Source organism: Bos grunniens, chromosome 3, assembly GCF_055505025.1.
Source record: "Bos grunniens cultivar Pamir isolate PY7600 chromosome 3, Bosgru_T2T1.0, whole genome shotgun sequence".
NCBI lineage: Eukaryota > Metazoa > Chordata > Mammalia > Artiodactyla > Bovidae > Bos > Bos grunniens.
In genome coordinates, this window is record NC_141167.1 from 103,303,033 (window position 1) to 103,311,300 (window position 8,268).

Here is an 8,268-nt window from a genome sequence, read left to right on the forward strand (position 1 = left end):
TGGTTGCTGGGGATGCTCTTGCCTGAGACAGAGACGGGAGGAGGAACATGTACATCGGGCCTAGGGTGGAGAGAGCAGCTCAGTCTCGGGAGTGTTAAAACAGCTGGAGACAGGGCACTGGAGGCGAGGGATGCTAGGTTCTAAGGCAGAGGTTCGAAAATCTTTGGGATATAAGTGCTGATTAAAAAAAATGAGAGTATTAAGTTTGAGGAGAGTGTATGAAATAGATCAAGAACATTTTAAAGTGAGGTGAAGAGAATTGTATCAAGGAGGGGGCATTTGTGTGTGCATATGTGCTAGGTTGCTTCAGTCATGTCTGACCCTTTGCAACCCTATGGATTGTAGCCACCAGGCACCTCTGTCTAAGGGATTCTCCAGGAAAGAATGTTGGAGTGGGTTGCCATGCCCTTCTCCAGGTATCAAACTCACGTCTCTTATGTCTCCTGCATTGGCAGGCGAGTTCTTTACCACTAGCACCGCCTGGGAAGCCCCAGGGAGGGGTCATACGTGTGGTCTAAGAGATGCAGCACAATGAAGACTGAAAGGGGCCCTAGAGTTGGCAATATAGGAGCAGGGCCGGCACCAGAGACACAGATTTTGAAAGACAGAGGAGGAGAAAACGGAATCCAGTGGGCTGAGGTATAAGTGGGAGGCAGTGAGAGGGGAGAGAGTGAAGAAAGCTTTTCAATCAGTTTGACTAAGAAGGGAGAGACCAGATGAAGAGAACTGTTTTTAGAATGGAAACACCTAATGCACCTCAGTGTTCAATGCAGCACTGTTTACAACAGCCAGGACGTGGAAGCAATCTAAATGCCCCTTGACAGAGGAATGGATAAAGAAGGTGTGGTACATATACACAACACAACCGAATGTTACTTAGCTGTAAAAAGAGAGGAAACTGTGTCATTTGCAGAGACACGGATGAACCTAGAGTCTGTCACATAGAGTGAAATGTCACAGAGAGAAAAACAAACACCATATATCAATGCATGTATGTGAAATCTAGAAAAATGGTGTCAATGAAGGATCTTATTTGCGAAGCAGAGAAAAAAAAAACAAAACACAGAAACAGCGACACAGACATAGAGGACATGTATGGATGCCAAGGGGGAAAGGAGGTGGTGGGATGAATTGGGAGATTGGGATGGACACAAACACCCTATTGAAACTATGTATAAAATAGATGACTTGAAAACCTACTGTATAGCACAGGGAACTCTCCTTGGCACTCTGTAGTGACCTAAATGGGAAGGAAATCCAAGAGGGGATGTATGTATACTGATTTACTTTGCTGTACAGTAGAAATCAACACAGCAGTGTAAAGCAGCTATGTGTGTGCTAAGTCACTTCAACTGTGTCTGACTCTGTGCGACACTCTGGACTATAGCCTGCCGGGCTCCTCTGTCCATGGGATTTTCCAGGCAAGAATACTGGAGTGCGTTGCCATTCCCTAGTCCAGGGGATCTTCCAGACCCAGGGACTGTACCTGCATCTCTCCTGTGCCCTGCATTGGCGGGCAGGTTCTTTACCACTAGCACAACCTAGGAAGCCCCAAAGCAACTAATCTCCAATGGGAAAAAAATATGTAACAACAGCAACAACAAAAAAACCCCGAACTCTTAAAGAGCAAAAGATAACATACAAAATAAAATTGACCTAAAATGAAGTCTATTTTAAAAAGAGAAAAAAAAAAACAACCCCAGAAAACAGCTTGAGTTACCTCATTTCTATCATCGTATGTCACCACTTGGAATTTTCATTTATTTAAATTTAAATTTCAAATTAAATTTAAATACATTTTAAAGTTTAATTTCAAATAAATTTATTTAAATTGGCTTAAAAAAAAAAAAAAAAAAGAATGGGAACTTCGTGACCATGCCCATCTTGAGGGGAGGAAGTCAGTGGGGAGAAAGTTTGAACATTGAAAGCTGGTGTCCCCAGGCTCAGTGGGAACCCAGTGGGGCCTCTGGGTTACTGGGAACTCCAAGCCCTGAAAGTAGAAAGGCTGCCAGGCCACGCCCCTCTGCAGGCACCCAGGCCTCAGCTCCCTCTAGCTCCTCCAAGGGCTGTGTTGGATGTTTGTTCTACAAAGGTAGCCCCAGCTGGCAGAAGAGCTGACTTGCGACCTGACCCAAGCCGCGTCTTGTTTCCCTGGCTTCAGCCTGAATGTAGCAGTAGGAAGCTTTCTTTGAGTCTGTGCTACTAACAGCCGCAGTTATGGGATAGGGCAAATCCTGAGACGTGCCTGATAACATGGGTAACTCTGTGGAAGCCTCAGGCCTGGGTTCTATGTCAAGTCAGGAGGCGAGGCTCATCCAGCAAGAGCCTGTGGTTAGGCTGCCACCTAGTGTTGAGCTGGGCGTACAGCAGAAAGGCCTCTACAGGGCACCCAACCTGAGTGGCTGACAGGCAAGAAAGAGGGAAAACCAGAAAACCTGCAAAGAAGCCAGGCTCCTGAGGGGCCCCAACCACCCCAGACCAGACGGAAAATGCATGTAGGGCAAAGACAAACGATGAAGTCAGCCTGCAGCCGGAGCCAAGAAAACTAAAAGCGCACTTTTACAGGTAACAAGACACTTTTTCCTATGCTGCCTCTCATTGGATTCTTTGCGTTAGTTATGGTCACTTTACCTATTTTACAGATGTGGCTTATCCCTGGACGTTTCAAAAGATTTGTCCACGTCAGCTGTCTGTTAAATGGCAGAGCTGGGATTTGAGAAGGGGTTTTCAGACTTTGAGAAATGGGATGGGCAATGAAGGGCGCTGAGTTTCATTTCAGGAGCTATGGGAACAGTCCAGGCAGATGGAAGCAAGACACGCGGAGCATCTGGGCAGAACGGAACCATACGGACTTGTGCCTGGTTGCTCTGAAGGTGAAGAGTGAGGCCAGGAGGTGAGGAGCCTCATCACGGGCCAGATGTGTGCAAATGGCCGTTGGGACTGAAGTCTGCAGTGAGAGAAGCTCCAGCGAGTCTGAGCAGGAGCCGGGGAGGGGGCTGCGCTAGGCTCTGGGGCTTGGAGAGGCGGGACTAAGGGGTGATTGACAGGACGGCCAGCGAGAGGCCCAAGGAGCATTTGGGCTGCTATTGGCAAGGGGGACAGAAGACCCAAGCTTAGAGAAATGCACCAGCGAGTAGATGGGGCCCTGAGAACAGGCAACAGGGGGTATCTGAGCTGGGGCCTCTCTTGATAAGATTACAGGAGAAGAGAAAAACTCTGCCAGCTCACGTGCTGATAGGTACCAGCTAGGGAGGGAGACCAAGGGGCCCCAGGGGATGCTATTTGCCGTGGGTGGGCAGAACTGTCTTCAGTTCAGAGACCCCTGGTGAGAAATAGCAAAATGTTTTCTTCTAAAAAAATGTTTTCCTCTCATCTGCCTGGACCATGTCAGTAAGGCATGGGGCAGCTCCTGGGAGAGCAGGCAGCAAATCACTGGTGAGCTGGAAGACAGAGTCCTGGGTTGTCCACTGTGCAGATTCAATGCTGCAGATAAGGAGTGTGTGCCTGGTATAGCTGTCCACGTCTGCTGCTGCTGCTGCTGCTGAGTCGCTTCAGTCCTGTCCGACTCTGTGCGACCCCAGAGACAGCAGCCCACCAGGTTCCCCGTCCCTGGGATTCTCCAGGCAAGAACACTGGAGTGGGTTGCCATTTCCTTCTCCAATGCATGAAAGTGAAAAGTCAAAGTGAAGTCGCTCAGTCGAGTCCGACTCTTAGCGACCCCATGGACTGAGGCCCACCAGGGTCCTCCATCCATGGGATTTTCCAGGCAAGAGTACTGGAGTGGGGTGCCATTGTCCACATCTACGACTTCTAAATACTCTTGCTTTGCTTTCCTCCTGGTTTGACAAATGAAGTTCCTTAAAAAAAAAAACAATATATATTATACACACACACACACACAGACACCCCTCTCCTCTATTTTTTTTCCTAAGCAAGAAGGCAGAGTCATTGGTTCCCATACAGGGCAGCCTAACTAAAGGGACAGAACTGCTCTAGGGCCTCAGGCCTTAGGGTTCTAGTTGGAAAGGAGGTGAGCTGAGGTAGAAGGCAATTTGGGAAGAAGCCTGGCAACAATGGGTCTGTCTTGCTCATGATATCAATGCCCTGACAACGCCCCTCGAGGCTTCTGTAGTCCTGCTCCCTCCACCCTCCCATTGCCCCCACCAGCTTCACTTCTTTCCACACACACTCAGTACCTCCCTGCCTTCCCATTCACAGCTAGTGACTAACTAGGTGGATAGCAAATTGAAGCCTATTGGCAATCTATCAATTAATATTAATCAGCAATTGTGTTCCTGAAATTGTTACCACTCCCACTCAGATTGTCTCAAAATCTTTTTAATAAAAATCTAGCTGTATAAGTAAGACGGGCCCACTATGGGAAGGTCAGGAAATATATAATATACATCATATGGTCTTTTCAATGAATTAAAAAGAAATGAGCTTAATCTCCTCTTTGATGACTGGTAAGCTCTTCCCGCTTCTCTTCCTAGCTGCTGACTGGTCTTGGTGCTCTGATGCCTTGTATGCATCACCGATGGGTAGCTGATTGTTGACTGGTGCCCAGTGTTCACCAAGTTTCGTATAAATATTAGAAACTCTGGTGTGTGTTGGAGATGGCAGCTGGCCTGTGGCATGCTGGCAGGGGAACTGGCTGGATTCCATGCAGACTTGTTTTTCCCAAGTTAACCAATGGCTTCCTGCCATGACAACAAGCTTAGCCTTGCAGGATGTGGGTCTGGGTGGTGCTTCTGGATTACCTGAGTGTGAGTCCATTCTGGGAGGGGTTAGCCTCCTGACAATCAGATGTTGAGGACCTACTGTGTGCCAGGCACTGTGTGGGCTACTAGGCAGATAAGGAAGCAGGATTTGAAAACTCACTGGAGTGCAGCTTGGTAAATATGGTCCCCCACTGAGGGAGCAGAAGGGGATGGCTCTGGGGCTGAGTCACTCCAGGAAGGCTTCTCAGAGAAGGTGGCCTGAGAGTTAGAACTTGAAGTGTGAGTAGAGTATGAGCAGACTAGGGATCATTGGTAGAGAATAGAGAAGCTACTAGTAACCTGGGGGTATAAGAGCCTTAAGTGTGTTCCGGGAACACCAGGAGGAGCTTCTGTGGCTTACATTTTCAAATGTGAGCTGAATGTCTCAGAGGCCCTGTGTGAGGCCCTCTCCCTTGCTTTTCCATGGGCTGATTTATCAGGAAACAGCCATGTCTTCTTGTGCTGTCCAGGCCCAGTTCTAATGTCCCCTTCTTAAACCTCGGGGATTATCTAGACACATGTGGCTGCTCCCACCTGCATTCTCATCCACTCTGTGATGGCTCTGTACACACTTGTCACTGTCTTGTGTGTGTGTGTGTGTGTTTGTGTGCATTAGTTGCTCAGTCATGTCAGACTCTTTGTGATCCCATGAACTGTAGCTCACGAGGCTCCTTTGTCCATGGAATTCTCCAGGCAAGAATACTGGAGTGGGTAGCCATTCCCTTCTCCAGCGACTGAACCTGGGTCTCCCACATTGCAGACAGATTCTTTACCATCTGAGCTACTGTCTAAGGGTCTGTTTTCTTCCCTAGACTGCATGCTTACATGCAGGAACTGTGCTAGGATCATCCTTGCACACCTAGCACCCGGCAATGGACCTCACATCGGACACACATTGCACACATGTTTAATTCTTTAGTTTTTCTGTGAACACATCCCGGTCACTCAGTGGACCCTGGCTCAGTTTCCCCCTCTAACCTCATTAGGGATGAAGGTAGGACTCTAAGGAGTCTGATGCAGGGTGACAAGGTCCAGGGCACATTGTCCTCATCAGCCCCAATTAGAGCTTGATTGAGAAGGTCACAATCTTGGCTTATGTTATGAGAGTCCATTGTTTAATTGATTAAAACAAGTTTTCAGTTGGCAGCTTGGCAAGTGCATACCGTACTGCCTCTCCCACTTTACCCGCAGGGCAAGAATGTGGCAGACTGAGCCAGCAAATGCTCGGAATGCCTTGAAGATCCTGTTCCAGCAGGCCAACTGGGACAGGGAGGACCCCAGTGAAAAATGTGACCTGATTACTGGAAACCTTTGTTCCCAGGATGGGCCTTGGGAACCTGCCCAGTTGTGGACCCAGCTGTCAATCAGCCCACCAGGGACCAAGGGAAGATGAGAAGCACTGGGCCCTGCCCTGTTGCAGCATTGACCCCATTCAGGAACGTGGACCTAGCCCTTTCATACCTGATTTTTCAGCTGAAGAATAAGGACATTTTTATAAGTCCTGTAAGGGAGTTTCATGATGATGTCCTTCCAAGGAAGAGTCGATGGGTAAATGGCAGAGGGATGAGAATATGGATGGACAGATAGTGAATCCTAAAATGGTTAGACAAGTAGATGGCAGAGGAAGTGGATGGATAGACGGGAATTCAGCCTGCACTGATGGCCTTCCCAGAGACACAGAGCCCTCCAGTTGTTGATATTGGTGCTGGCAGGTGCTGCTGTAACAGTACCTTGGGTACTGAAGGCTTGCTATGCACAGTTGAAGAGCTAAATATAAAAGGGGTAGCTGAGATGGTTGGATGGTATCACCGATTCAATGGACATGAACTTGGGCAAACACTGGGAGATGGTGAAGGACAGGGAGGCCTGGCACGCTGGAGTCCATGGGGTCGCAAAAAGTTGGACACGACTTGGCGACTGAACAACAACAACATATCTTCCATTTGTTTTTCAGGAAACAGCAATGAATTGAGGGCAGCTGTATGGATGTGAGAGTTGGACTGTGAAGAAGGCTGAGCGCCGAAGAATTGATGCTTTTGAACTGTGGTGTTGGAGAAGACTCTTGAGAGTCCCTTGGACTGCAAGGAGATCCAACCAGTCCATTCTGAAGGAGATCAGCCCTGGGATTTCTTTGGAAGGAATGATGCTAAAGCTGAAACTCCAGTACTTTGGCCACCTCATGCGAAGAGTTGACTCATTGGAAAAGACTCTGATGCTGGGAGGGATTGAGGGCAGGAGGAGAAGGGGACGACAGAGGATGAGATGGCTGGATGGCATCACTGACTCGATGGACGTGAGTCTGAGTGAACTCCGGGAGCTGGTGATGGACAGGGAGGCCTGGTGTACCGTGATTCATGGGGTCGCAAAGAGTCAGACACGACTGAGCAACTGATCTGATCTGATCTGATGCCTCTTCAAAGATTTGCTACTTTTTGAGACTTTCAAGCGTGAAAATGGTTTATCCTCCCCTCTCATAATTGATGGGGAGGCCAAATAGGACAGAGTGACATAACCAGCAAACAGAGCACCTTAAGACAACACACCCGTTAAAGTAACGTAACGATCAAGGAAACAAGACTGCAAGCAGCTTGGGAAATGGAGAGCAAAAGAATTAGCTTCATCAAGCCATCGTTCTAGAGCAGGCTTGTTGTTTGGTGTGGCTGTGTTTTTGTGTAGGAATTGTACATAGCTGCAAGTGTAATCCACATGCCCACACTCTAACCTCCTTTCTCCACCTAACATGATGTCATGAGCATTTTTCTGTGTTGCTACATAGTCTGTATAATTACTCTAAATGACTGTACAATATTCCACTCATTATACTACTGCTGATTATTTAGGTTGCTTATATTTTTTTCCTTTGCTCAATTTTCATGAATTAACAAATGTAAGGTGTTTCCACCCAGAAGCTTGCAAAACGTAGACACAGAGTAGATGCTTTTTGTCTTTTCCATCTCTCTCCTTCCTGTGTATCTTTGTCCCTGGGCTTTTCCTTGAGATAAGTGTTCCTTAGGGTTCAGGGGTATGACTCTCCACACATACTGCTACCATATTGTTCCATTAATTACAATGACAATTTGAGAAAGCAGAGGTCTGCAAGTTTAACTAATCTGCCCAGGGTCCCTGTCTGTTCTGTTTTCTTCTTTTCCCCCCAAGGTCTGCTCCAGTGTCTGGTGCATAGAACGACTTCAATAAACATTTGCTGAATGAAGTTTGTAAGTGGGAGCATCCTGATTCCAACCCAGATCTGTTTCACTACAAAGGCTATGCTTTTTACCTTAAACCTTGCTGATAGCTCTTGATGTTCATTTGGGTGAGGGGTAGAGATGGGAGTGTTGCCAAACCTTTGAACTCAGGCTTAGTGTAACACCCATTCAGGCTGTGATGTGCTGTGGGTGGGAGTTTTGGACCCTAATAATAGTTACCCAGAGCTGTACCTTGCTTGACTTTTTCCTGAGATCGCCTATGCAGCAGACCTATTAGATAGCTCTAGAAATGATGCCACATT

At 47.6% G+C, this 8,268-nt stretch overlaps 1 long non-coding RNA gene across 1 annotated transcript; it reads left to right on the plus strand.

Annotated features, from left to right (window-relative positions):
- Positions 1-2,029: 2,029 nt before the first annotated feature.
- On the plus strand, positions 2,030-7,971 carry LOC147376487 (uncharacterized). Its single transcript, XR_015161664.1, has 2 exons — positions 2,030-2,565; positions 6,715-7,971. It is a non-coding gene; the product is annotated as an uncharacterized LOC147376487 (long non-coding RNA).
- The last annotated feature ends 297 nt before the right edge of the window (positions 7,972-8,268 follow it).